Raw genomic sequence first — 26,988 nt, forward strand, 5'->3', positions numbered from 1 at the left:
AAATTTTCTGAAGGTTTATGCGGCGTTGGCCGAGTTTTATGATTAATTGTTTTTTTTTTTGCTGTCTTTTCCTCTTTTGTTTGTTTTGTTGGGGATTTAGTCTTCACAAGTCGTTTCATGAGTGGCTTTTACGGAAAATTTGTGCCCCGTTAATATGACATCCGTTAATATGGAGGACCCGAATTATGGACAGTTTTTCTAGGGGCGAAGATTTTTCAATGTATTTATGTCTCGTTAATATAGAAACTCGCTCTCTGAACTATTGAGATGGGATGAATGCACACAGCCTATTCGGCCCATGTATTTGTGTCTCGTTAATACGGACATCGTTTGAAAAAAGCAGAAGAGTCCGAACGCAAGTTAAAGAAGGGTGCGCAAGCCGGGAACCTATGCGACAGCCGATACGGTCGGATGCCTGAACGAGTTCTGTGGAGTTGGAAAGAACCAAAGCGGGCGTGTCGTTGTTTTAGGAGGGAAGGGGGGGGGGGGGGGGGGGCGCAAGAGCGGGAAGGAAGGGAGGAGGAGGAGAAAAGGAGGGCGGATGACAGGGATCGTACACAGCAAACCGAGAGTAAGCTAACTAAGAAAGACCCCAAAAGGAGGGAACCGGGAGATTTCTGGGTGCAGCGGCAGCGCCGCAACTAGAGGCCGCAGTCGGGAAAACAGCAACATGTGGTCGCAGAGCAGAAGAGAGGCCGGTAAAAGCGTAAGAGAGAAACAATAAGAAGAAAGACAAGCACCAAAATTGGGGGTGGGGACTGAAGTTTTTCTATCCCAGAACACAAAGTGTGTTCCATGAAGCCGTTAACACTTTTCGGTCAGGGTTAAGACACACTCATGAAGTAGAGCGACAAAAGAAACGCGACGACCACGCAACCAGGACCGGGCGTCCCGTCCTGGACGCCCTTCCTTCTCATGCTTCTGGTTTTCGTCACTGTTGCGCTGCCGAACTGCCACATTTTGCACCACAGCGATCCGCATGTCGGCTTCGCCTTGAGTCAACGATGCGGCCTTGACAAGGTCTGAGCTCTTCGTAGTCGGCTAGTCGTCGTTCTAAACTGTACTTCAGCTTGCAGTGTTTGTTTCATAGGAACACATACAAACGGCACAGGAAAGGGCTGTTTGATAGCCCTCTGTATAGTAGCCTGCCAACTTGACTCCCTTGCTTCCTTACAAAAGCAGTACAAGGCAAGAAAGAGAATCAGAAGAACGGAAAGTCAGGGAGGTTAACTAGGGAAAAAGAGTGCAAAGAAGCAGGAGCCTGTAACTCTCAACTTTAGTCTGACTTTTGGCATGGTGGGAGTTAAACGCAAAAGAATGGAGCTGAACTTAGGCGCGAAGCGGGAAATCTGTGAATACAAGCGGCAAAAGCAATCTCAGTCAATCCAAGCCGTGAAAGACTGGACCCAAGTTCAACTAGGCCTCAGCCTTGTCAGGTCGACGATATACGATCTATATATACTACCGGACTCCGATAAATGGCTCAACGTCGGCATCACAGCGTAAGCTACAGTCCGACAGCGCCCAGCACAGTTCGAAGAAATGGAGTCAGCCTTGTTAATGTGGTTCGGGAATGTGCTCGCGAATGGTGCTGTCGTGAGCGACGAAATGCTTCAAGAGAAGGCTCGCTGCCTCGGCAACATTATGGGTGCTTCTTCTCCTCCGTCTTGATAGGTTTTACCTGTGATGACTTACGGAATTTTTGTTCAGTAAAACAGGGAGATGCTTACTGAGAAATATTATTCTACGCTCTGTCATAGGCATTACTGACTTCAGCTACTCAAGAGGATGGCTGACAAGGTTTAAGAACAGACATGACGTTTCGCGTCGACGGATTTTTGGATAAGAAGGTAGCATCGACATCTCGGCGGTGTTTATATACCCAAATTAATTAAAACAGCAGCCATTAATTATAAATTTTTTTCTCAATTATATACTTTTCGTTTTTATTCATGACTCGTTATTATGGATGACTCGCTTTATGGACAGTTTTGGTCGGAAACCAAAGCGTTCATACTAACGAGGCACGACTGTATTCCTATTTTTTTCTTAATTTAATGTATTCTGTCGCAAAACAATGTACAGTGTATTAAAAAAAAAGCTCGGCAATCATCATATTTTTTATTCGGATTAAGAAAACAGCAAGGATGAAAGCTTGGGCGCGTTGGTGTCGGTTTTCTTGCCTCATAGCGCTAAACAGACAGGGACACAGCCAGACATACGGGATGGGCGAAAAAAAATGTGCCTGTCCCGTGTGTCTCGCTGTGTCCCAGTCTGTTTAGCGCTATGTGGCAAGAAAAGAAAAAGAGCATATCGTCATTGTTGTCGTCGTCACTAGGGTCAACAGCATTTGTCTTTTCAGTTTATAGTAAGAACTGGCTTGTTTTATTTCTAATACGAATCTTATTCACGTGGGTCAGATGGGATAAACTCTTTGTATTGCATCATCATCATCATCATCATCAGCCTGATTATACCCACTGCAGGGCGAAGGCCTCTCCCATATCTCTCCACTTAACCCGGTTCTGTGCTAGCTGCATCCACTTGACCCCTGCGAACTTCTTAATCTCATCCGCCCACCTAACTTTCTGCCGCCCCCTGCATTATGGGCCTATGCATTGCATTATGGGCCTATGCGTAGTAACGTGGTACCCATGTAGGCCTGAGACTGAAACCGACCACAAAAGGGTAGGCGAGGAGGGGGAGAGGATTGCCACTTTAGTGCAGAGTTGGACATGTAGTGTCCAGAGTTTCTCTGCTTTTATCCAGGATATTAATTGTAGTATAAAATTAGGAGTAAAATACAGCCTTCACACGACAAAATTCTGGCTAGCCTATATATACCCCAGGATTACAGAGAAATGTATATTTGCTTTAAGTTACGGTTTAATTTAATTATTCTTTTTTTTTTTTTTTTTGAGGTCGAGCGCCCGACCTCAACCTCACATTTTGAGTTTGAGGTGAGGTTGAGTGAGGTCGCCAATGGTCACCTGAAAAGTGAGGTGAGGTCGCCTGGGGGACCTCAACCTCAATTGATGAGGTTGAGGTTGAGTGAGGTCGCCAAATATTTTTTGAGTTTGAGGTGAGGTCGAGGCTTTTGAGGTCAAATGCCCACCTCTGATTTGTACCAAGCAATAAAGGAAAAAAAAGGCGTGGTCTAGTGGATTCCACTTCCGGCCGCTCTAGCGAGCGGGCGTGTTCAGCATGAGCTCCGTAGGAGCGGCTTCAGCGGCACACCAGGGCCGCGGTAATAGGATGTTTGACTCTAATGAATCGGAATACCAAGTGGTCCTGCCTCAGCTACCAACAGGGCGAGTTGTTTTGAATACCATTTTTTTGCATGCCGATGTGTGGGCAAGGTCATACCGAGTTGAAAACTTCCGTGATGCATTGGTGAGCCTGGGCTTGCTGTCTGAAGTTATCGCCCAAGGGGCGTACCAGATGAGTCATGTATGGGCAGTGACCTTCAGAAATGAAGACGGTGTGAAAAGGCTCTTGTGTAGGAAGGAGGTGACAGTGAAAGAACGCCGCTGCCTTGTGGTAGATCCTGCCAATCAAGCACTGCACATAAAATTACATTGGATGTTTCACAACGTGCCGGACGATGACATACGAGGGGCGTTTTTGCCGTATGGCAAAGTGACGGAAGTGTCCCGGGAACGGTGGCGTGTTCAAGGCGTGCACGACAAAGCATCCTCGATGCGCCTGGTGACTATTATTTTGAAGACAGGTGTGACGGAGGACGACCTACCGCATTAACTCCGTATTGCAGGTGAACTTGCTCTGGTTGTGGTGCCGGGCAGGGCCCGTTATGCCTGCGCTGTCGCAATACGGGGTACATCCGACGCGAGTGTCGTGTTCCGCGCTGCGCTCTTTGCAATCGTTATAGACACGAAGAGGAACAGTGCGTGAAGACGTACCGTCTTTGCCAAAAGTAACCAGGCTGCTCAGAAGGCTGGCGGAGCAAGCACGCGGCCGTGTGGCGGCGTTGTGCTTGCTGTAGCTTATCGGTGCTCGTCAGCTTCGAGGGTGCAACAGCTAACGTAACTTCGCCTCCTCACTCTCGCCTGTTGGATGAGAAAAACTAGGCGCTGTGGTTTCAGGCGTGCGAACCCTGGTTGTGCCCAGCGAGGGCGCTCAGTATAGCGACGGGCTGTCCGCTCTGCTCGGCAACTGCGGAAAACAGAAAAGCAGGTGATAGTAGACACGGTGCGCTCTTGTTCGTTTCTAGGACGAATATGTGCTAGGTTTGCCAGACAGTGTCGCCCTGAAATAAGGGTTTCGCGAGCGAGAAAGCAATCATGTGCATATAATGGGTAAGCGTGAGGAAGGTTTCATTTTAGTTCTTTACTTAAACCAAAACTTACCTACAAGCAAACGCAAAAATTAGTTGCAATAAATCATTGCACACATTTTTAAACAGCTACCCCGAGGGGCTGACACAATTTCGCAAGCCGAAAAGAGAGATAAGGTGACTTGAAAGGGTTCACAAGCTTTCCCTAGTTACGACCCGTAATGTGGCACTACGCAAGGCACCTTGAAGAAAGCATATTGAAATTTCGAGGTGCGATGCACAGGCGTATCAAACACATAGGAAAGCGCAATTCTGCTGGTGCGCTTCAGCAGCGGATTACAGAACACAAGCACGTATAATTATACATCGAGAAACGTGACATATTATCTGCTTCAGGGCAGTTGCCAAGAAGAGCGAATAGCCCCGTCGCTATACTGAGCGCCCTCGCTGGGCTCAACCAAGCTTCGCACACGTGAAACCGCAGCCGACACATCATGCGCGCCTAGTTTTTATTATCCAACGAGTGAGAGTGAGGGTGCGAAGTTACGTCAGCTGTTGTACCCTCGGAGCTGACGAGCCCCGATAAGCCACAGCGAACGCAACGCCGCCACACGGCCGCGCGCTTGCTCCGGCAGCCTTCGGAGCAGCCTGGTTACTTTTGGCAAAGACGGTACGTACGCTTCTGTAACACATAAAGTGGCAAAGGATGATGTCACCGACCTGCTCATGGACGAAGCAGACGTCGAGGAAACCTCTAAAGGAGCAGGACCGAATAATGAAGATGCGAAGCCTCAAGAGGAAAAGTCTGGAGTACAGCACGAAGCTAAGCCCAGTAATTCTCCAGCTGCCCCGACTTCTAAACTGGAGCCGCCTTCAACACACTCTGAGAGCGATGAAGGATCTTCAGCTTCAAAAGGCAATTAAATGGAGGCAAGCGATGATGGCGCAATCCATTCAAACGAGCCAGGCACAACTGGTACTGTCTAGAAAAGGACGCATGAAGAGGCGGATATCCAGGATGGACAGCAAGGCCAACCGGCTAATGATGAACCCCCGGCAAAAACAACGGGGGGACGTCGGGCGACATTACGCCCAAAACCGAACATCCCGCCGGACCGAAGACCGGCGGCAACGCCCACTTAGTGTACAAAATCGGTGCCGTCGAAGGCGCCTAACCGCTCCTGAGTCAAAATGGACGGATTCAAGGGAACTTCGAGATGCACCTTCAAGGTACTGTTGAGGACTTTGCCGGACGTTCTTTTTTCGTACCATGTCGAGTTTTTACTACACTCACGATGTGGTTGTGGCAGTCATGTGTGTAATGACATCACACGATTCTATAAGCATGCTTTAAAATGTCGAACAACTTCAATTACTCGATAAATGTAGCGACAATTAATGTCAGGGGCTTGTCAACGAGGCGAAGGCAATATCAGCTTAGCCGCCTTTGCATGGAAAAAGAGCTTGACTTAATTGCGGTACAAGAGACAAAGGTGGAAAAGCAAGAGCAGACCGATCGTATGGTGTCGCCTTTTAAAACCAATTACAACATCTGTGCATGTCATGCCGTCGGAAAATCTGCTGGCTGTGTTGTGTTTATACGTAAAAGTGTTGGAATTATAGAGGAGATGATTACTGTGTCTGAAACGGGACGCCTTATCGTCTTGAACTTTTCGCTAGCTGAAAAAGGGTGGCGCTTGATTTGTGTCTATGCTCCCAACAGTGTATGTGAGCGATATTATTTTTTTTTTTTTTTGAAGATCTTCAGTAATATATGCAATGTGACAGGTACGTTATTTTGCTTGGAGATTTTAACTGTGCTTGTTCTGCCGAAGATCGGTCTAAACTGGTATATACAAGTGACCGAAGCGCTGACTTGCTCCTATCCTTAGTGGCTGACTATAACATGGAAGATTTAGGTCGCACTATAACGTTCGGTGGGCGGCCACAATTCACGCGCACCAAGCGAAATAGTCAAGCAAGACTTGACAGAGTTTACGTATCGCTTCCGTTGGTGCCACACTGCAATAGTTATACGGTTATACCGGTTTCATTCTCCGATCATTGCCTTGTGAGTTTCACCTTGGCAAAAAGCCAAAGCAGCAGCGATTCAACTGGAACCTGTGGAAGTTCTACGCTAAAGTACTCGATGATGAAGCTTCTGTTAACGGAGTCAAGGAAAAACTGGGGTGGCTAATGAATAATGAGCCAGAAAATTACGGATTTGCCTGGGAAGAATTTAAAACTGAACTCAAAATGGCTGCGATTGAAAGAGGGAGCATCAAGCGTCGAAATGAAAGGAAGAAAGAAAAAGAACTTCAATGCCAGCTGAAATTTTTGGTAAACACAGTGAGTTTCGAACCGGAAAAAGTGGCAGCCGAAATAAGAACCAAAAGTGAACTGGAGGTTATAGACAACGAAAAATACAGGGCAGCTCTGATTCGAGCGCGGAGCGAACGCTTATGGCTTGGGGAAGTACCAAATAAACGATCTCTAAGCGACGAGAAGAGGCATGCATCAAAAAACGAAATCAGACAGATCCGCTATCAAAACAAGGTGACGGGTGAACAAAAATTGATAGAGCAAGCTTTCGTGGATTATTTATTATAGCGAGTTATTTAGCAACGTTACCCGAGTCAGTGACGATTTCATGACGGAGTTTATGTCCGATATGCCAAAGATAGAAGATGACGACAAAGAACGCCTGGAGGAAGCGATAAGCGTGCGCGAAATTGAGACTGCTATCGAGGAATGCCTGCAGGCAAGTCACCGGGGGGACCAGACGGACTTGGAGCCGCATTTCACAAGGCTTTCGCCAATGAGCTGGCATATATACTGCACCGCGTGTTCAATGAGGCCTATAATAAAAGTCAGGTGCCACCGTCCTTTAGAGTAGCCCATATTGTTCTGATCCCAAAAACGAGTGACCGTGACAAGCTACTGTCAGTAACATCGTACAGGCCTATCAGCCTTACAAATACTGATTACGAAGTATTCATGAAGGTGCTGGCGAAGAGGGTGCAAAGCGTGATTAAACACCTTGTCGGGCCGCATCAGACGTGCGGTATCAAAGGGCGAACAATCCTTATCAATACGCACATCGCCAGAAATGTTTTAGAGTGCTGCGATGACATGGAAGGTCAAGTTGCTATGCTGCAACTCGACCTGGCGAAAGCATTTGATAGGGTTTCACATGAGATTCTGTTCAGCATATTAAGGCATGTGAATGTTCGCAGCACCATTTTAGATGGCGTAATGATGGCCTACAAAGATTGTGCAGCACAGCTCATAATAAATAAATCTCTTACGGAGAAAGTGCCTATACGATCTTCTGTAAGACAAGGATGCCCACTGTCACCCCTATTGTTTGCTATTTATGTCGAACCTTTTTGTTTAGCAGTGATTCGTCAAATAGCCATAATAGGTTTTAAGATACACTCTACAGATGTAAAATTACTGGCGTACGCTGACGACATAGCCGTATTCTGTTAAGATCGCCAGAGTGTGTTAGGGGCCGTCAATCTTGCTAAGAAGTTCTGTAAGCTCACTGGTTCAGAGTTAAACTGGGAAAAAAAGTGTTGGTATATGGCATGGCAACTGGGACATTAAGCTATATAGGTTTGCATGTATGAATTGGATAACCACACCAACGACGTATCTTGGTGTACCACTCGAGCACTATCAGAATCCCGCAGAGTACTGGAGTGAGGACAGGATAGAATGAGGGAGAAGATGGGAAATTGGCAGGGTCGTGGCCTTTCAATGTTTGCGCGTGCTACTGTGTGCAATTTGTTTTTGATAGCTAAAGTATGGTACGTGCTGCAGGTGCTGTGTATCAGCCCTGCAAATGTACAGAAAATGCACCGAGTTTTTGCTGTATATATAGGGGGCTCAACTTGGGAGAGAGTCAGCCTCACTAATCTTTTCCGCTCAGTCCGCGATGGAGGCCTGGGCCTATCTCATTTGTTTATTAGGCAGATTGTGTCACGTTTCTTTTTTCTACGGGACCAAAGGGACAGTTTTTTGCGCACAGTTATGCAAGTTCGACTCGCGAGAGCGCTGCCTGAATTCATTGTTACAACCAGTGATATAAGGTGCGCCGTCGCGTGACTGGCTACTTTCATGAAGTTGTGGTTTCTTTCCGTATGCTGCATGATCGGTTCTCATTGAATTACCTGTGTTCTGTTACAAAAAAGAAATTGTATGCTGACTTGCTGGAAAACCTACTACCAGCTCCATTGTACAGAGTAATTTACTGTGAAGGCCCAGGAAGGAATGTGTTGAAGAGGGTCAAAAGAACGCCGGTTAGACCTCACATTAAATCCTTCTTTTTAAGTTACACACGAACACCCTCCCCGTAAAAGCATGGCTACACCAGAAGGGCATATTCGTTCCATGGACAATTGTCTATTGTGCAAAAAAGCGGAAACAATTGAACACGTTTTCATCGAGTGCTGGGACCCTGTCTTCCATTGGGACATATTGCAACGAACTCTAAAGAAACACCTGCCCATTACACCCTATGGCATCCGGTTTCTGCCAGTGAAACGTGATGAAATTCCCTATGACATTGTCGCGACGCTGGGGCTACGTCGACCCGGCCTTCACTTGGTAGCGTGCAGAGACTCGGGGTTGAAGAAGGACTGAATCTTCGAAGTTGGTGGAATATGTACAAGCAGGTTTAATGGCACTTTGAGAAACTTATTTACAAGATTATTTACACGAAAAAGAAGGGTACATCAGAAAAATGGCAAGCGTTAAGAGTTCATAGCAAGAAGCGACTGGATGAGCCGTTTACCCAGGGCCCAGAGCGACATTTCGTGCTCTGCAGCGTCCTTAAAACCCCCTATGTCCAGCCCCTCTCTGAAGATGCTGACCAACCAAATCCAGGGCACGCCCCTCAGGTATCGGCATCCAATCGAACACATCACTGCACTGATGGTCTGAAGCACTGACTGGTCCGGCATTCATTCGTTGGGCGTGATCACTTGTTGGCGGGAAAAGCTTGGGAACGGCGAGGAGAGGAGGTACATTTCTATTCTTCAGCAAAGAAACCACAGGCTGGTTCTGACAAGGGGTTTTACTTCTCAGAAACCCGAGTGCACGTGGCGCCGCATAGGGCTCCCAACATTGTCCCTTTTCGACAATTGCAAATCTTTCCTGCATTCCCGGGAAATCACTTAATGGCCGTATGAGTCATGCTCCTTTCTTGTCCTGCACGTCAGCGGACATGTCACTCTGTCGTCTCCTTTGGATAGGAGGCATTCATCACTGGAGGATAGCACTTCTCGACTGGAAGGGTGAACAAAAGAAAGAAAGCACTTCCTGCTATTTCCCGCAGGGGGACGTTTCTTTGTGTTTTTCCAGACGTTCTCTTGACAGGGTCAATTTGGCATTTGCAGGTTGTCCACAAAGCAAAACAGGCTTACAAAACAGGATTCCTGGAAATAGGCTCACTTAGAGCCATTGGACCATCACCACATTTCCACAGCACTTATTCATGCCCACAGGCGAACAATAGAGCGCGCAAATGCGGATGCTTGGTCGTAACAGCCTCCTCCCCCGCCAGAAGAGTCTCGGAGGGCAGCAGTCCCAGCTGCTGCATGAAGAGACGACTTAATGGTCTGCACGTGAACGCTTGAAGCTCGCTGTTGCTTGTCGCGTTGTCTTGATTGTTGTAGGCCAAATTGCTCGAGCTGTCTGAAACTCATCCACATGTCGAAGCAAGCACTCGGCTCCCGTCTGAAGAGACCAGGTCAAAAGAAAACTGCCATTGTTGTTCGAGAAAAGCCCACTCTCAAGACGTTCAGGACCCACGTATTCCTAGAAAACCAAACGTGCTGCTTTACATAGTCACACATATACAAGCGCACGAAAAAAAAAAAAAAACCTGATTATCAATTTGGATACATGGTGAGGAACATCTCGGACCGCTTAGAAAGAGCGGCTAAGCGCGTCCGCATTCCCATTTAACTTCCCCTTTTTGTATCTTATTTCAAAATTGTACTGCTGTAAAATCAAGCTCCACCTAAGAAGGCGACTGTTCTTTGATGTCGCAGTTTGCAGCCAAGCCAGGGGACAATGGTCCGTCTCTACGGTGAATTTGGCCCCTCCAAGATAGCACTGCAATTTTTGAATGGCCCATACAATGCAAGCGCATTCTTTCTCTGACGCGCAATAAGCCCTCTCTCTAGAACTCAGTTTTCTGCTCAAGTAGAGCACGGGGTGCTCATTACCGTCGTCATCTCTCTGGCAGAGAACAGCACCTAACCCTCGATCACTGGCATCACACTGGACCGTGAATTCTCGGTCATAGTCTGGAGCTCGCAATACCGGACGGCTAATCAGCACAGCCTTCAGGTTTACGAAGGAGGCTTCCTTTTGTTCGTCCCAGACTACATTTGTCGGTTCTGTCTTGCGGAGAGCGTCGGTCAGAGGGCTAGCCAAAGCTGAATAGTTAGGGATGTAGTGATTGTAGTACCCAGTCAGACCCAGGAATGCTCGAATTTCCGTCTTCGTGCTCGGCCGCGGGTAGTCTGCTACCGCAGAAATCTTAATCTCGCTGGGTTTCCTGAAACCTTGACCTACATTGTGACCCAAGTAGTCCACGGTCGCCCTTGCCAGGCAACATTTCTCGGCCTTTACGGTTAGTCCAGCTTGACGCAAAAGGCTCAGTACAGCTCTTAGATGTACCATATGGTCCGCCCATGAGTCGGAAAAAACCGCAATGTCGTCTAAATAAGGCACCGCGAATGTTTCACACCCCTTTAAAACCCTATCCATGAGTCGGGAAAAACAAAATGGAGCATTTTTGAGCCCGAAACTCATCATTGTTGGCTGGTAGCTGCCCGTCGGAGTGACGAAAGCCGCGTATCTGCTGGCGCGTTCAGTGAGCGGTACTTGCCAGTATCCTCGAGTAAGGTCCAGCGTAGTCACATATGCCGCTCTACTGACCTGTTCTACTCTCTCCTCAATATTCGGAATAGGATACACTTGATCCCTGGTGAGAGAATTTAGCTTTCGGTAGTCTACCACAGGCCTAGGGTCTTTACCTGGAGCTTCTACTAAGATCATAGGCGAAGCATAATCGCTTTCCGAGGGTTTTATTACTCCCAATTCCAGCATGCGAGTTACTTCCCTATCCAGAATTTCTCTTTGCCTTGGAGAAAATCGGTAGCACCTTGATCGCACTGGCACGTCTGAAGTCAGCTCAATATCGTGCTCAGTCAAATCAGTCCTGCCTGGCCTGTCCACGAAGCAGGCCTCAAACTCTGTTATTATTTCGCCCAGATCTGACAGCTGGGATTTCTTTAGTTCTCCTCTCTGCTCCGTCTTTTTGTGAAGCTCCTGAGCGTTGCTTCCTTTTCCGCTGAGGCAAATCAAGTTGTCCCCAATCTCCTCAGGAAGGTTTAACGTTAGATTTACCATGGTTTCCCTCTGCTCATAGGGCTTCATAAGATTGCAATGATAAATGCGCACTTCTTTACGCCTACCGGGAATTTTCACTGCGTAGTTAGTGTTAGAAAGCTTTGCAACGACTTCAGCCGGTCCTTCCCACTGTACTTCGAGCTTATTCTGCCTTGAACTTCTCAGCAACATCACCTGGTCCCCGATACAAAACGTCCTTTGACGGGCTGTCTTATCATAGTACACCTTGGAACGAGCCTGGGCTGACTTCATGCTGGCCTCAACGAGTTCCTTAGTGTTATGTAAGCGATTCAAGAGGTTCAGAATGAATTCTACTACTGTTGGGTCTTCTCCGCGCCCCTCCCAGGCTTCGCGCACCATTCGCAAAGGTGAGCGCAGTGACCTTCCGTACACCAACTCGGCTGGGCTAAATCCAGTGGATTCGTGCGGCACTGACCGCAAAGCGAAAAGCGCTGCAGGCAGGCAGGTATCCCATTCGCGCTTGTTTTCATAGCAACGTCCCCTCAGGACTCGTTTGAGAACAGAGTGCCATCTTTCTACGCTGTTGCTCTGCGGATGATGGATCGAGCTATGCACTACCTTAATGCCGCATCGCTCGAGAAATGAGGTGGTGAGGACACTCGTGAAAACGCTACCCTGATCACTTTGGACCTCGGAAGGGAATCCAACTCGTGCAAACACTGACAGCAGCGAATCCACTACACTCTCGGACGTCACCTCGCGCAGCGGAACAGCCTCTGGAAACTTTGTGGCTGGGCATAACATAGTGAGGATATAACGGTACCCTGACTCTGTCACAGGAAGTGGCCCAACTACATCTATTACTAACCGGTGAAACGGCTCGGTAATGATTGGTACTAACACCATCGGAGCTTTCCACTTATCTTGCGCCTTTCCAACCCGCTGGCACGTGTCGCATGACCGTACAAAATTTTCCGTGTCCTTAAAACATCCAGGCCAATAGTATTCTTGCAACAGCCTCTGCTTTGTTTTCTTTATTCCAAGGTGACATGACCACGAGCTGCCATGGGAAAGTCGCAGTAAGTCTCCGCGATACTTTTGAGGAACGACTAATTGGTCCCGCTCTACTCCGCGCTTATCCTTGAATAAGCGATACAGCACTCCCTTTCTCATCTCGAAAGAAATATTGTTTGCTGTCTTAGTGGCGCGGTGGCGCTCCCTTATCTCCTGTATCTTGGGATCATTGGCTTGCTCTATAGCTAAGTCCTCTCGGGTTCCACTTAAAAGTCTCGTGAGATTACTAGACACTGGCGGCAAGAGGTTACTCTCAAGAACGTCCTCATTCCGCGTCTCATCAAGCTCACTTTCAAGTTGACATATCTGAGATGCCTCGCTCTCAAAGTTTTCTGACCAGCTATCTTCCGCATTTACCACTGTTTTAACTGCCGTTTCCTCCGCTGTGGATTTTTCTGGAATGAGCAGTGTAGCTAGTTCTCGTGCCTTTGAACGTGTTAAGGCTTGCACAACTCTGTCTCCGAAAAGGATGCCCCTCTTTCGCAGCAGCATGTCCGATTTGTTGGAGAACAAATACGGATAGCACTTAGGAAGCTTTCCTGAAACGGCAGCCTCGGTTGTTAATTCGCCGAAAGGGCCCTCGATGACCACGTTCGCGATCGGCAAGCACACACTCTGTTCCTCAACTACCTGTCGGATCCATGCACACTGTCCTGTATAGTCGGAAGGCGATACATACGCCGGATGGACAACATCCATCGTTGCGGCCGAATCGCGCAGTACCTTGCAAGGCTTCCCGTTGACTACTAGGTCATGCAGGTAGGGTTCTAGAAGCTGCATATTTTCATCGCAGTCACTGACATACGAGAAAGCAATCTTTTCTTTCCGGCAGTTGACGGCAATGTGACCCTGCTCATTACACCTAAAGCATGTGAGCGGCTTCCTAGCCTCAAGCTTATTCTTTGTGTTCTGCACGTTGGTCACTTCCCCACTTTTCTCACTGCCGTCCTTTCTAGGGAATTTGCCTGAAGAAACCTTCATTTCTTCGTTTCCAACTCTAGCAAAGTGCCTTTCCTGACGGTTTTTCACACTGAACTTGGGATTGCGGAGCCTATCCACTGCTGGGTTGCTGAATTGTCGGCGCGAAGCGTACTCCTCAATGACTTCGGCAGCTTCAGTTGCCGACTTAATGTCGCCTCGGTCCTGTAACCAATTTCTTTCTTTTTCTGGGAGGCAGCTATAAAACTGCTCCAAAAGAATTCGCTCGACTACAGCGTCCCTATCACTGTAGGAATCAGTGCTCTTTAGCCACTCGCCCAAATTAACTCTTAAATTGTATAGGAATTCAGGGTAACTCTCGTCCCTGGACTTAGTAGCGTTCCGAAAACGTTGTCTGAACGCCTCGGCGCTAAGCCTATACTTTCTCAGAAGGCAAGCTTTGACCTTCTCGTAGTTGTCCGCGTCCTCCTTGCTTAGCCGCGCGACAACCTCCGCTGCCTCGCAGGGCAGAACCGTCAATAATCTCTGAGACCACGTGTCTCGCTGGAAGGACAGTTTTTCGCAAGTTCGCTCAAAGTTAGCCAGATACAGACCGATATCCCCTGATATCACATATGGCTGCATGTACTTTGACATCTTGAAATCTGCCTCCTTGTTGAGACGAGGTACCGCTAGCTGGGGACAATCGCCCGACCTCTTGCTCAACTCTAGTTCTAATTTCCGGAGCTCAATTTCTAGCTCCAGCTTTTTTGCTTCTCTTTCAATTTCACGCTCTTTCTGCTGTCTGAGCTGTTCCTTTTTTTGACCGATGAGGTTCCATGCTTCACTGAGCTCCTCATCATCGGTTCCCAGATCAGTGATTGCCTTTATAATCAAGGGTTTTCGTGCCAAACCACTTGTATCAATTCCCAATTCCTCACACAATAGCAACAGGTCCGGTTTCTGCAGCTTTTGTAGGTCCATGATCGCTCCGAGTGTCGGCTACTTCCAAAACAACTGTGCAAACTACCAACCTAAAGGCGTTTCCACACTCTCTTTACCAGTTCTAAAATCTAACCCTGTTCTAGAACCTGGTCCACATCAGAAGAAAAGCCAAGCACTCACCCACACATGCGATCGATGTTCCGAGCTGCTCTCTTGTTGGCCGATTGTTGCGCCTGCTTGTTGCTTGAGATGCCACCTCCGATCACCAGATGTTGTGGCTTGCAGATTCTGATCCACCTCGAATCACCAGATGTTGTAGCTTGTAGATCCAGATCCCATCTCCAGTCATCAGATGTTGTGGCTTGTAGATTCAGATCCCAACGCTGGTCACCAGTGTTGGGGCTTTATCCCACCGCTGCCACCAGTTGTCGCGACGCTGGGGCTACGTCGACCCGGCCTTCACTTGGTAGCGTGCAGAGACTCGGGGTTGAAGAAGGACTGAATCTTCGAAGTTGGTGGAATATGTACAAGCAGGTTTAATGGCACTTTGAGAAACTTATTTACAAGATTATTTACACGAAAAAGAAGGGTACATCAGAAAAATGGCAAGCGTTAAGAGTTCATAGCAAGAAGCGACTGGATGAGCCGTTTACCCAGGGCCCAGAGCGACATTTCGTGCTCTGCAGCGTCCTTAAAACCCCCTATGTCCAGCCCCTCTCTGAAGATGCTGACCAACCAAATCCAGGGCACGCCCCTCAGGTATCGGCATCCAATCGAACACATCACTGCACTGATGGTCTGAAGCACTGACTGGTCCGGCATTCATTCGTTGGGCGTGATCACTTGTTGGCGGGAAAAGCTTGGGAACGGCGAGGAGAGGAGGTACATTTCTATTCTCCAGCAAAGAAACCACAGGCTGGTTCTGACAAGGGGTTTTACTTCTCAGAAACCCGAGTGCACGTGGCGCCGCATAGGGCTCCCAACGTTGTCCCTTTTCGACAATTGCAAATCTTTCCTGCATTCCCGGGAAATCACTTAATGGCCGTATGAGTCATGCTCCTTTCTTGTCCTGCACGTCAGCGGACATGTCACTCTGTCGTCTCCTTTGGATAGGAGGCATTCATCACTGGAGGATAGCACTTCTCGACTGGAAGGGTGAACAAAAGAAAGAAAGCACTTCCTGCTATTTCCCGCAGGGGGACGTTTCTTTGTGTTTTTCCAGACGTTCTCTTGACAGGGTCAATTTGGCATTTGCAGGTTGTCCACAAAGCAAAACAGGCTTACAAAACAGGATTCCTGGAAACAGGCTCACTTAGAGCCATTGGACCATCACCACATTTCCACAGCACTTATTCATGCCCACAGGCGAACAATAGAGCGCGCAAATGCGGATGCTTGGTCGTAACAACATCCTTATGCTCCTAGGCCTTCACAGTCTGTGGCGAACAAGAATGGCAGTGCGTCACGCAGATCCAAATGTTCTCTCTGTACGCGAAAATTTCATTCAGAGTATGGCATACATGAGAGAAGTGTACCAGGCATTACCCGAACCTCCCGAGTGGATCGATGTATTTGATGAGTTAGTGTGCCTGAACAAAATTTTAATTTGGTCTCGCCAACTGAAGACAGGTTGGTGTGTTTTATCTCTTGTAAACAGTGCATTGTCCGGCAATAAAGAAAAAAAAAAGGCGTGGACTAGTGGCTAAGATACCTGACTCTCACCCAGGAGGCCCGGGTTCGATTCCCGGCGTCGGAACTTGAGGTCTCATGGTGTTAGCACTCTGGACTCTGAATCCAGCGATCCGAGTTCAAATCTCGGTGAGACCTTTATTTTACTCCTACGCCTGGTCACTCCACGCATTCACATTTTTGTTCTTTTGTCGCCTTATTTACGTAGTTCGCATCGTGAGATCCGGCGCATAAGTTGAGGATAGCGCAACCGTTCTTGGCTATTTATTACGATTCGTCGCGTGCTATTTTAGTCTCTTTATTTATTTATTTTTTTGCGCGCTGGATAGAGGAGGAGGTTACTACACCCGTCATGCAGCACCTGTCAGGCCAATTATCCTGCTTCATCTGCCCTGTCTGTGCTTCGGCGTGGTCTAGTGGCATTCTACTTCCGGCCACCGTAGTGAACGGTCGCAGAATCATGTGCTCCAGCGGAGCAGCGATAGCTGCCCTTTCCAGCCGCGGAAACAGGCTCGACGACATGGACGATAGCGAGTATCAGATTATTCTGCCAACTTTGCCCACCGGACGCGTTGTTTTTAATACGCTTTTTTTGCAAGGCGATGTGCGAGTCAGGCCATACAGGGTCGAGGATTTCCGCGACGTCCTGGTCAACGCTGGTGCGCTCCCCGACGTTGTGGCGTTGGGGGCGTATCAGATCAACCATGTTTGGGCGGTCACATAAGCAGCACAGAAGCAACGAAGAAATTGGCGGCTTTCAAGGAACTCGAAGTTAAGGGACGGCGTTGCCTCATTATTGATCCCGAAGACCAACAGGTGAAGCTGCGACTTCACTGGATGTTGCACGGTGTGGCAGACGACGACATCCGGACGGCTTTTGCTGCTTTTGGGAATGTGACCGAGGTGACCCGGGAGAGGTGGAGAGTTCAAGGAGTCAAGGAGAAGGGATCCACCACGAGGACTGTGCTCCTGAAATTGAAACCCGGCATTAAGGTCGACGACTTACCTCACCAGATGCGAGTTGCCGGAGAGCTAGCCCTTGTCGTGGTGCCTGGGCGAGCGATGCAGTGCCTGCGCTGCCGCGGTACCGGTCACGTTCGACGAGAATGTAAGGTACCGCGTTGTCCAAAGTGTAGACGCTACGGACATTTTGAGGCTGCCTGTGTGCTTTCGTACGCTTCGGCCGCGGGACATGGTACTACGGAACGGTCGGCGGAGCTCACCATGGACGTAGTCGAGGCGGAGGAGGCGGCGAAAGGTGCCGGAGAAGTGCGAACGCAGACACGGGAGACAGATTCGTCGGTGGACTAGGCAGAAAACAGCAATGCTGCGAGAGATGTGGGGAGAGCATCCTCTACACCTGAGCTCAGTAGCAATGAGGAAGGCACGTCACTGGAGCTGGCAAACGGTATGGAACTGGATAATGGGGAGGAGCACTCGGACACCAGCGGTGTTCGTAAGCCAGGCGTCCCAGCCCCAGCCAAGCGATCCCAAATACAGACCGAACCCGAAGGTAACCAGGCGTCAGCCCCCAGCGTCGACGAGCCACCAGCAAAAACGGAGCAATCCCGGCGGTCCACGCTACGTCCGCGGCCAAACATTTCATCAGAGAGACGGGCAGCGGATAAAGTGCCCCCGCTGCCGGGTCAGCCGCTCGCACCGGACGGGGATGGATCCAACGACGGCGTCTAGCAACGCGCTAGACGGGAAAGGTAAGCACCATGCTTTCGGTCTCTTCACCCTTGATGAAAATGTCGCCTCAAACCACCTTAAGAGTAGCCACGTTAAATGTCAGGGGATTGGCAGGCAAAAAGAAGCAGAGCCAGGTGTACCGGCTCTTAACCGACCACGATATTGACGTGCTTGCCGTGCAGGAAACTAAGGTTGATGGGGAGGAAGAGACCGGGAGCATGGTGCGACGTTTCACGGCTAGATTTTACGCCATTGTTAGCCACGCAGTTGGGACATCGGCCGGGTGTGTATTGTTTGTCAAAAAGCTGCCTGGTCTGGTTGTAAAGGGCTACTCCTCATGCTCTTCTGGACGGTGTGTAGTGGCTGATTGTGAATACAGCGGTGTTGAGTGGCGCATTATTTGTGTGTACGCTCGTAACTGTGTGGAGGAAAGAACAGTGTTTTTCAAGAATGTTATGCAGCAGTTAAGTACGGAAAGGCAGGTAGTATTGCTGGGCGATTTTAACTGTGTAATGAATGCTCGAGGCAAAACCAGCACACGTGGATTCAGAGACAAGAGCGCTGAAAAGTTATGCCAGTTAACAAGCGAATGGAATATGGAGGATGTGGCTGATTGCTTGGAAGGACCGCATGCCGTTCAGTACACGCACTTCCAAGATTCTAGACACGCGCCTCTGGACAGAATTTACGCGTCGCTGGATTTGATTCCTTCATGCAATGAATACCGAGTTGTGCCTATGACATTCACGGATCACTGTTTGGTGCAGTGCTTATTCGGCACCAAAAAACGAAGCAATTCATTTAGCTGGGAGTTATGGAAATTGAACAATAAATTGCTTAAGGATGATGCCTTTAGACGCGTGGTATTGAATGAATTGATTAAAGTGAGGCCAGGGACTTTGCTCGAAATCTGGAAACAGTGGGAGTTGTGCAAGGAACAGATTAAAATTAAAGCCATTGACAGATCCAGTTGCCTGCTGTATGAGAAGAAACTTACAGAAACCCAGCTGAAGGCTTTGCTCGCAAAACTACACGAACAGGAATGTAAGGCACCCGGCAGATGGATAGAGGATATTCGAAAAATAAAAGAACAGATCAACCTGATAGAAGAAGACAGATACCGAGGAGCGTTAGTGCGTGCAAGAGCGGAAAATTGGGCCATGGGCGAGAAGCCATCGAAAAGGGCACTGGGGATTGAAAAGGCTCATGCCGAGAAAAACCGCATTGATAAGATCGAATGGGGCGGCGTGCTATCGTCGGAAGACGATCATATCAGGCATGGTTTCTTCCAATATTATCAGGAACTGTTCAGCAAAAATGTGGTAGACATGAAAGCTTTCAAACAAAAGTTTCTTGCAGCTATGCCGCGACTGGACGAGGATAAGAAGGAAAGATTGGAGATGCCAATCACAGAAATTGAGGTAGAAAAAGCGATCGATGGTTTAAATATGGGTCGCCTGGGCCAGACGGCCTAAGTGCGGCTTTTTATAAAGAATTTAAGAACGAAGTAGTTACAATATTGACAGCGCTCTTCCATGAAGCCTATGCAATAAATAGATTGCCGCAATCTTTCGGACTATCTCATACTATTATTATTCCCAAGACAAATGACGAGGAAAAGCTGAAGCAAGTCACAGCATATAGGCCAATTGCTTTGACAAACGTAGATTACAAAATATGGATGAAAGTGTTAGCTAGAAGATTGCCGTCAGTTATTACAAATATTGTTGGTCCTCACCAAACGTGTGGTATAAAGGGGAGGTCAATTATGACATACACACGGCAAGATCGGTGCTCGAGTGTAGTGAACTAATGCATAAATGTGTAGCCATCCTCCAATTGGACCTCGAAAAGGCTTTCGACTGTGTGGCCCACGAAATATTGCTGTGTATTCTGGATCACGTGAACCTAGGTTCAGTAATCAGGGAGGGCGTGGCCATGGCGTACCGGGGATGCACTACTAGATTAATCATTAACAAGAGTCTGGGGGCCCCCATTCAGGTGCAACGCTTGGTACGCCAGGGCTGCCCCCTCAGCCCACTTTTGTTTGCCATCTACATAGAGACACTATGTGTGAACATTATCCAAAACGAGGCAGTTAAAGGTTTTAAGTTGCAGGCAGCTAAAGTCAAGTTGCTCGCATACGCGGATGACCTAGCGGTCTGTGCTGTGGATCAGCATAGTATACGCGAGGCAGTGCTGTGTGTCGACAGTTTCAGGAAGGCAACCGGAAGCAAAGTGAACTGGTCAAAGTGTCAGGGATTTTGGCATGGCAATTGGCCATAGACCCCAGAACTTTTTGTAAATGTGCCCTGGGTAACAACCTCCACAAAATACTTAGGAGTTCCATTAAACAGCTACAGGGACAGCGATGCATACTAGAAAGGACAACTGAACGAAATACAGGAAAAAGCAGATAGATGGAAGGGGGCATATTTATCAATTTTTGCAAGAGCGACGGTGTGCAATGTGTTCTTTTTAAGCAAACTCTGGTATGTCATGCAAGTGTTGCACTGTTCCCGGGTAAATGTACAGAAGATACATCGTATTCTAGCTGTGTTTGGTCATCGAGCTGGGAACGGTGCAAGCGGACGAACTTGTTTCGAAGTGTGAAAGACGGTGGTCTCGGGCTGGGACATCTATTTCTCCGCCAGCTTGTCAACAGGTTTTTCTTCTTCCGAGATGTTAGTGACCCTTTCTTAAGAACTGTGTGCCAACTAAGATTGAACCGTGCTTTGCCTGATTTTGTTGTGGGTACCAAGAGTTTACCAGGGAGAATCTTCGGTTATTTTAGAGAAGTGGCTGACAGCGTGAAATTTCTTACAGCGCGTTTTTCGACAGAATTCTTAAGTGAAGTGAAGCGGAAAAAGCTATACGGTGATCTGTGTGATGTTGTTTTTCCAGTGCCAGTGTACAGAGCCATGTACAATGGAGGCAACGGTGGGGACGTTTTGAAAAGAGTTAAAAGAATGCAAGTGCAGCCAGGAAAAAAACTTTCTTCTTCAAAATACATACAGAAACACTATCAGTTAAAAAGTTCTTAGAAAGGAAAGGTTTATTTTTACCATGGGGTACGCACTGCCTAATATGCAAAGTGCCCGAAACAATTGATCATGTATTTCTTCACTGTTGGGAGGAGGTGCATCTTTGGGATGTTTTACAAAGAACCATTAAAAAAGAGTTTCCGCTTGATCCGTACGGCATCAGATTTTTGGCCATTCAAAATGAGGATGGTTTCCCGTCGGACCAAGTAATGCTCTGGGGCCTCCATAGTATATGGCGCTCCAGGATGGCAGGTTATTACTGCGACCCAGACGCGCGACCGGCCCGCATGTACTTTAAGGAGATTGTGCACAGATTCGTGCAAGTGGTGAGATCACAATCATGTAACCCCGATTGGCTACCCAGGATGGAAAATTTGAGCCTGCTCAAAGAATTTTAAACAAGACAAGGCCTGTCACGCAGCTCTGGCAGGTTGCTGGTGTCAAGATTGAAGTTTTTTTTTTTTGTTTGTGTGTGCAGTGTTTGTCAAAGTATGGCAATAAAGGAAAAAACAGGCGTGGTCTAGTGGCTAGGATACCTGGCTCTCACCCAGGAGACCCGGGTTCGATTCCCGGCATCGGAACTTGAGGTCTCATGGTGTAATGGTTAGCACTCTGGACTCTGAATCCAGCGATCCGAGTTCAAATCTCGGTGAGACCTTTATTTTACTCCTACGCCTGGTCACTCCATGCATTCACATTTCTGTTCTTTTGTCGCCTCATTTACGTAGTGCGCTTCGTGAGATCCGGCGCATAAGCTGAGGATAGCGCAACCGTTCTTGGCTATTTATTACGATTCGTCGCGTGCTATTTTAGTCTCTTTATTATTTTTTTTGCGCGCTGGATAGAGGAGGAGGTCACTACACCCGTCATGCAGCACCTGTCAGGCCAATTATCCTGCTTCATCTGCCCTGTATGTGCTCCGGCGTGGTGTAGATTCTGCTTCCGGCCACGCCAGTGAACGGACGCAGGATGCAGGGGCCGTATTACGCACCGCTCTCAAAATCGCTCTCAAGTTTGAGAGCGTGACGTCAAAATGACAAGGCTCAGACATGTGAAGTGTGACGACATCACGGCTTTAGCCAATTACAAGCAGGCTAGGGTGCTTAATAGCAAAGCCCCACCCCGGAAACTTTTATTTGCACGATAAAGGGGCCGTGTGCAAACATTTTTCGTGAAAACGCAGCGAATAAAAGTATAAATGCTCTATTTACCTAAGAAACATTGTTCGAAGCTATAATACGGCAACTAAAAATAGAAGCATTTTCAGTATTACAATTAAATGTGCGCCTAGGTAACGATTTTCGCCGCGAGGGTCAGCTGACGACAGCGAGGCGTGAACATGGCGGCCTGCAAAGAAACAGCTGATTTTCCCGTCTAGTTGCTACTTTTTACGCGTAGTTTAAAATCGAGGTCCTCTGCGGATGTTGTTAGTTGCCGTAAAAATCTGACTGAAAGCAGTAAAGGCTACGAACCTGCAGTGAACAGCTTGGTGAAAGTGTTTGTCACGAAAATAGCTTGCTGAAGAGTGTTTTTCATCAGTGCTTACCAGCGATGACAAGAGCGACGAGCGGTAGCCATGTGATCTAGTGTTGTTTCTTTGGAAAATACAAGAGGAAAATGAAGGCTACACTATTACTTCTGCCGATAGATGGAAGCTGACAGTGTCAGTAAAGTAGGTGTCAGCCGCTATGCAAGAGCTCGCGACTGCAGTGCGGGAAACGAGATCCGACGCACGACCCTCCACCACTGACTTGTGCAAGCCACAGTAAATCGCTGCTGTGCTTCGCAACCAGTTGACTTCAGGCACATTGGGCTCGGTTCTTCATATTGCGATTGATGTTGCTGCTGCTCCATTCCGTTCATGTTCAGTTGCTGATGTTGTTCTGTGTGAGGTACCGAAACCGACGTTTACGCTCCGTTTTGGTTTGTTCAAGAGAAAGAAAGCACTTTTTTTCTTTGTTTTTTTCTTTTAATTGTCACCGAGGCGAGAACGAGTTTGTTCTACCAGACCTCAGTTTAGAGGCGATAAAGGTAGGCCTGAGCAGGGTTGTCTAGTATGTTGCATTTCGCGCAGCGGTAAGAGTGATGGTGTTGGTCGCGCATTGTTGCAAGGCCTCTCTGACGGTGTCATAGTTTCTGTTCGTGCTAGACGGCGTCCACTCTTGGGGGAGCCGTTGTAAAGAAACTTACCAGTACAGTGAATCGAGACGATAGAACATTTCTCTTCACCAATAGATATTTCACAGGAATGAAGCTTGCTGACTTCTTGCTCAGGAAGAACATCTATCTAACTGGGGAAAAGCAAGCGTATCATGCATGTGATGCCGCGAGCGAGCTCGAAATCGGCTCAATTTCTGCGATCGCACTATGACAACTAGCTTTGAAGTGCCTTTATATCCATCAAAGAGTCTTTATTGTTTCAAAATATGTTCATTTTACACACATTACGCATTCTCTTTCAATATTGTGTGAATTATGTACAAGTTTTTTCTATTAAAATATCAGTTTCAACAGAAGATGAATTTTTTTGGTTATTGTTGAAAAGACTTAGAAAATAAATGCCAATGACAAAAGTAGCTGTGCAAAATGTGTATATCACACATTTATGGCGTGGTCATTTATTGGATGCTTATAGTTTAGCTTCCTCTACTGTCTTCAAGCTGTTTAGCATTCTTCTTGACAGTATTGCACATTTTATTAGTGTAAAATAACCTTTATTCCCACATAGCCCCAGCAATGCATTTGTTATGATTGCAGTTATTTTATTGTCACTAAGATTTTTGTCATTCAGCAGTCATTCTGGGCACTGAAGCCAAGTAAAATGCACTATTCTCCTAGCAGCTGCTACAGCAGAGAGCAAGACGTCTAATAGTCTACCATTCAGCTGGCTTTGTTATATCTGATATATAAGCATTTTGTATACTGCACTATGCATACAGTACCTATTTGTATAGGTAGCTTCAATATGCAATGGAATGGCTTCTTTGGGCCTAGTAGTTTATTCTCGTATGTACTGTCAATGTTGTATGGTCAATGTATATCAAGGTACATGTGCTTCTCTATATGCTGCCTCTTTTGCAGTAAAAACACTCAAGTGAAATGCTGCTGCCAAGAAATGTGTGTCTACTGAATATAAGTGGCAGTAAAAAAAAAAGATCTTTGTTGGTAGTATTTTCTGATTACAATCAACATCATGAACATTTACTGCCTTGCTGTAATACTGCACTTTTCAGTTTAAGCATGTTTACACCACAGTGACCACAACCAACTGTACCAGGCTGCAAGACGGTAGCAGAGAAGAGACAGCGAGCTGGGACTGGGATGGCTTGGCGCTGGTGTAATCAGCCATGACTTCAGTGGGTAGTTGGCGTCTCATGGGTAACCAAAATATGACATCCACTTAGGCTCATCTTTTGCTAATCTCAACAGCTTTTAAGCATGCTTTAGCAATCATTGAAGATCCATACTAAGTAGCCCACAGCCAGAATCGTAAACATTCGCAGGAATGCTTACAACGTGTGCCAATGCTGTTTAGGCAAGCATCATTGTAAGGACAGCCTTGTAACTTGGTAGTGATGATTACCTGCATAACAGAAGCACCCCGGTTTCTTAGGCAGCAAATAAATTTAAACACTATAAATATTTGTCTCCTATTGCTTTTGCCATGAACAAAATTTCACTGCAAGATGCATTCTTTGGCATATAGCCCGTCTCAGCATATTCAGGAAATGTATCTCTTGCCGAAGCCGAAATCTAAGTCAGTCTCTCCCTGCAAGGCTTGTTTTAAAAAAAAAAACAAAAAAAAGTCTTGTTCTCAGAAAAGACTCCCGGTCTTTGCAGAAATGAAAAGAAGCAGGCGTTTTTACGGCGCATTCACTTTCAAGCCGCGAATGTGTCGCAGGCAGAAGCGTGACGAATGGCCCGAAACCAGTCATCGAGGAGTAAGGCGCGCTGGACAATCAATAGTCCCTTCATCCTGTGCTTTACATATAAAGGGCAGGTATACAGAACCCTTTCGACAGCTCTCGCTAGGTCATTTTGAAGACAACTGTTAAAAAACAATGCACGAGTGGGAACGAGACCTTTTAGTTGAAAAAAAAGCCTTGCAGAGAAGCCGACTTACAACAAGTGGTATTGCACACATCAATGCATATAATCAAGATCGTTCGATGACCAACACGGGTTTTTAGAGCTTAATCAGCAAAAAGACGCAGGTGTTCAGCAGACCTTCGATCACCTTTCGGTGCACAGGAGTACCGCTATCAAACATTATGGTGTCGCAGCGCTGGCAGACAAGGACAAGACCAGGGACACACACAACTGCACTGAACTTACAACTTTATTTTGGACGCTTTTGATTCGCGCATATATAATTGACAGAAGGATGAAATGAAAAGAAGCAGGCGTTTTTACGGCGCATTCACAAACGCTAGACGAACGCGCCGTGGAGGAGGCGTTGGTCCGGTGGGGCAGCCAGGGTCACGGAATGCGCGTGTTCGCTTCGAAGATCTGAGATAAAGCAGGCACAATACAAGTTTACTGTGATCTTCAGAACTCTTCGGCAAACACACGCAGTCAATAACAAAATCTACTCACTATTGTGATGTTCACAACGTGCGTAGAACCCCTTGCCTAGCGACTTGTTTCCGTATCCTTGACGGCAATCATCGTTCCGCCCGATGGCTTCCGCTACCGACGCACTGCGTGATGCAAACGATCTTACATTCCCTACGTACGTTGGAAACACGGTATAATCGTGGTTGGAAGCCTCCGGTAGCAAAAAAATGCGGTGCGCTTGCCGCCGCGGTGACGACGCACTCGCCCGCAAGCCGCCGTTCATCGATGTTCGTCGGCAATCGTCGCGCAGTCACTACACTTTCTGCTTGTTCCCGAGTTGAACAGAGCCGGAGCAACTTGTCCGGCAAGTCAAACGCGTCCTCGTGCTTCGTTCTTCGCTGTGGATCGCCGATACAATGCCTCAAAGCGGCGCATCGCAATTTACGCGGCCGCCATTTTCACTCTCAAACGTTTGAGACTGCTTCTGTCGCTCTCAAAAAAACGCTCTCAATTGGCGGCCATATTTAGGTGCTTAACGTTATCATTTCTTTCGTGTTCATGACGTCTGATGACGTCCATCGGTGACGCAGAACTGACCAATAGGCCATAGGCCTTTGAGAGCGATCCGTTTGAGAGCGGTGCGTAATACGGCCCCAGGGCTCCTCAGGAGCGGCTTCAGCGGCCATGTAAGGCCGCGGTAAAAGGAATGCTGAACAGGACAATACGTACCAGGTTGTTTTGCCTGCACTGCCAACAGCTTGGTTTGTTTTGAATACCGTTTTTTTCGCACGCCGATATCAGGGCCCGCCCGTACCGGGTGGAAGATTTCCGGGATGCATTAGCACAGTACTCGCTTATCAACGATGTTATCGCAATGGGGGCGTATCGGATGAGCCACGTCTGGGCCGTCACTCTCAAGGATACTGAAGCGGTGACCAAGATTGTGAGTGTAGGTGAGCTTTGTGTGAAAAACGGTCGCTACTTGGTGATAAACCCGGCGAACCAGGACGTGCGGCTGAAACTTCACTGGCTGCTACACAACGTGCCACTGTGCTGTGCCACTGCACACGTCGCTAACTCGCTTACTTTCGCAATGCAGGCTCTCGTCCGAATCTTCACCTGTGCTCTCTTGCCGACCTTCATGGTTGGCACGCCGGTCATCACACTTGCTGCCATGTCATCACGTCAAAATGGCGACATGGCTTCCTGTCCCCTGCACCCCGACATCTGGCTGCACCTCGAAACGCCCCCTGTCGACAACCGGACCAACATCAGCAACCCAATCGTCACCGACAACCCGGAAATCATCGCCTATAAAACAGCGACATTCACCCCCCGCGCACTGTGGGCTCTGCGGCTGTGCCACTGCACACGTCTCTAACACGC

At 47.8% G+C, this 26,988-nt stretch overlaps 1 non-coding gene and 2 pseudogenes across 1 annotated transcript; all 3 read left to right on the forward strand.

Moving 5' to 3' along the window:
• The first annotated feature begins 3,204 nt into the window (after window positions 1–3,204).
• Window positions 3,205–6,021, forward strand: LOC146203185 (uncharacterized; annotated as a pseudogene).
• A 53-nt stretch (window positions 6,022–6,074) lies between these two features.
• On the forward strand, window positions 6,075–26,983 carry LOC146203186 (uncharacterized; annotated as a pseudogene).
• On the forward strand, window positions 21,632–21,703 carry TRNAQ-CUG (transfer RNA glutamine (anticodon CUG)). Its single transcript has one exon. It is a non-coding gene; the product is annotated as a tRNA-Gln (tRNA).
• Window positions 26,984–26,988: the final 5 nt, after the last annotated feature.

Source organism: Amblyomma maculatum, chromosome 1 (assembly GCF_055883805.1).
Source record: "Amblyomma maculatum isolate TAMU_Amacu chromosome 1, ASM5588380v1, whole genome shotgun sequence".
NCBI classification, from domain to species: Eukaryota; Metazoa; Arthropoda; class Arachnida; order Ixodida; family Ixodidae; genus Amblyomma; species Amblyomma maculatum.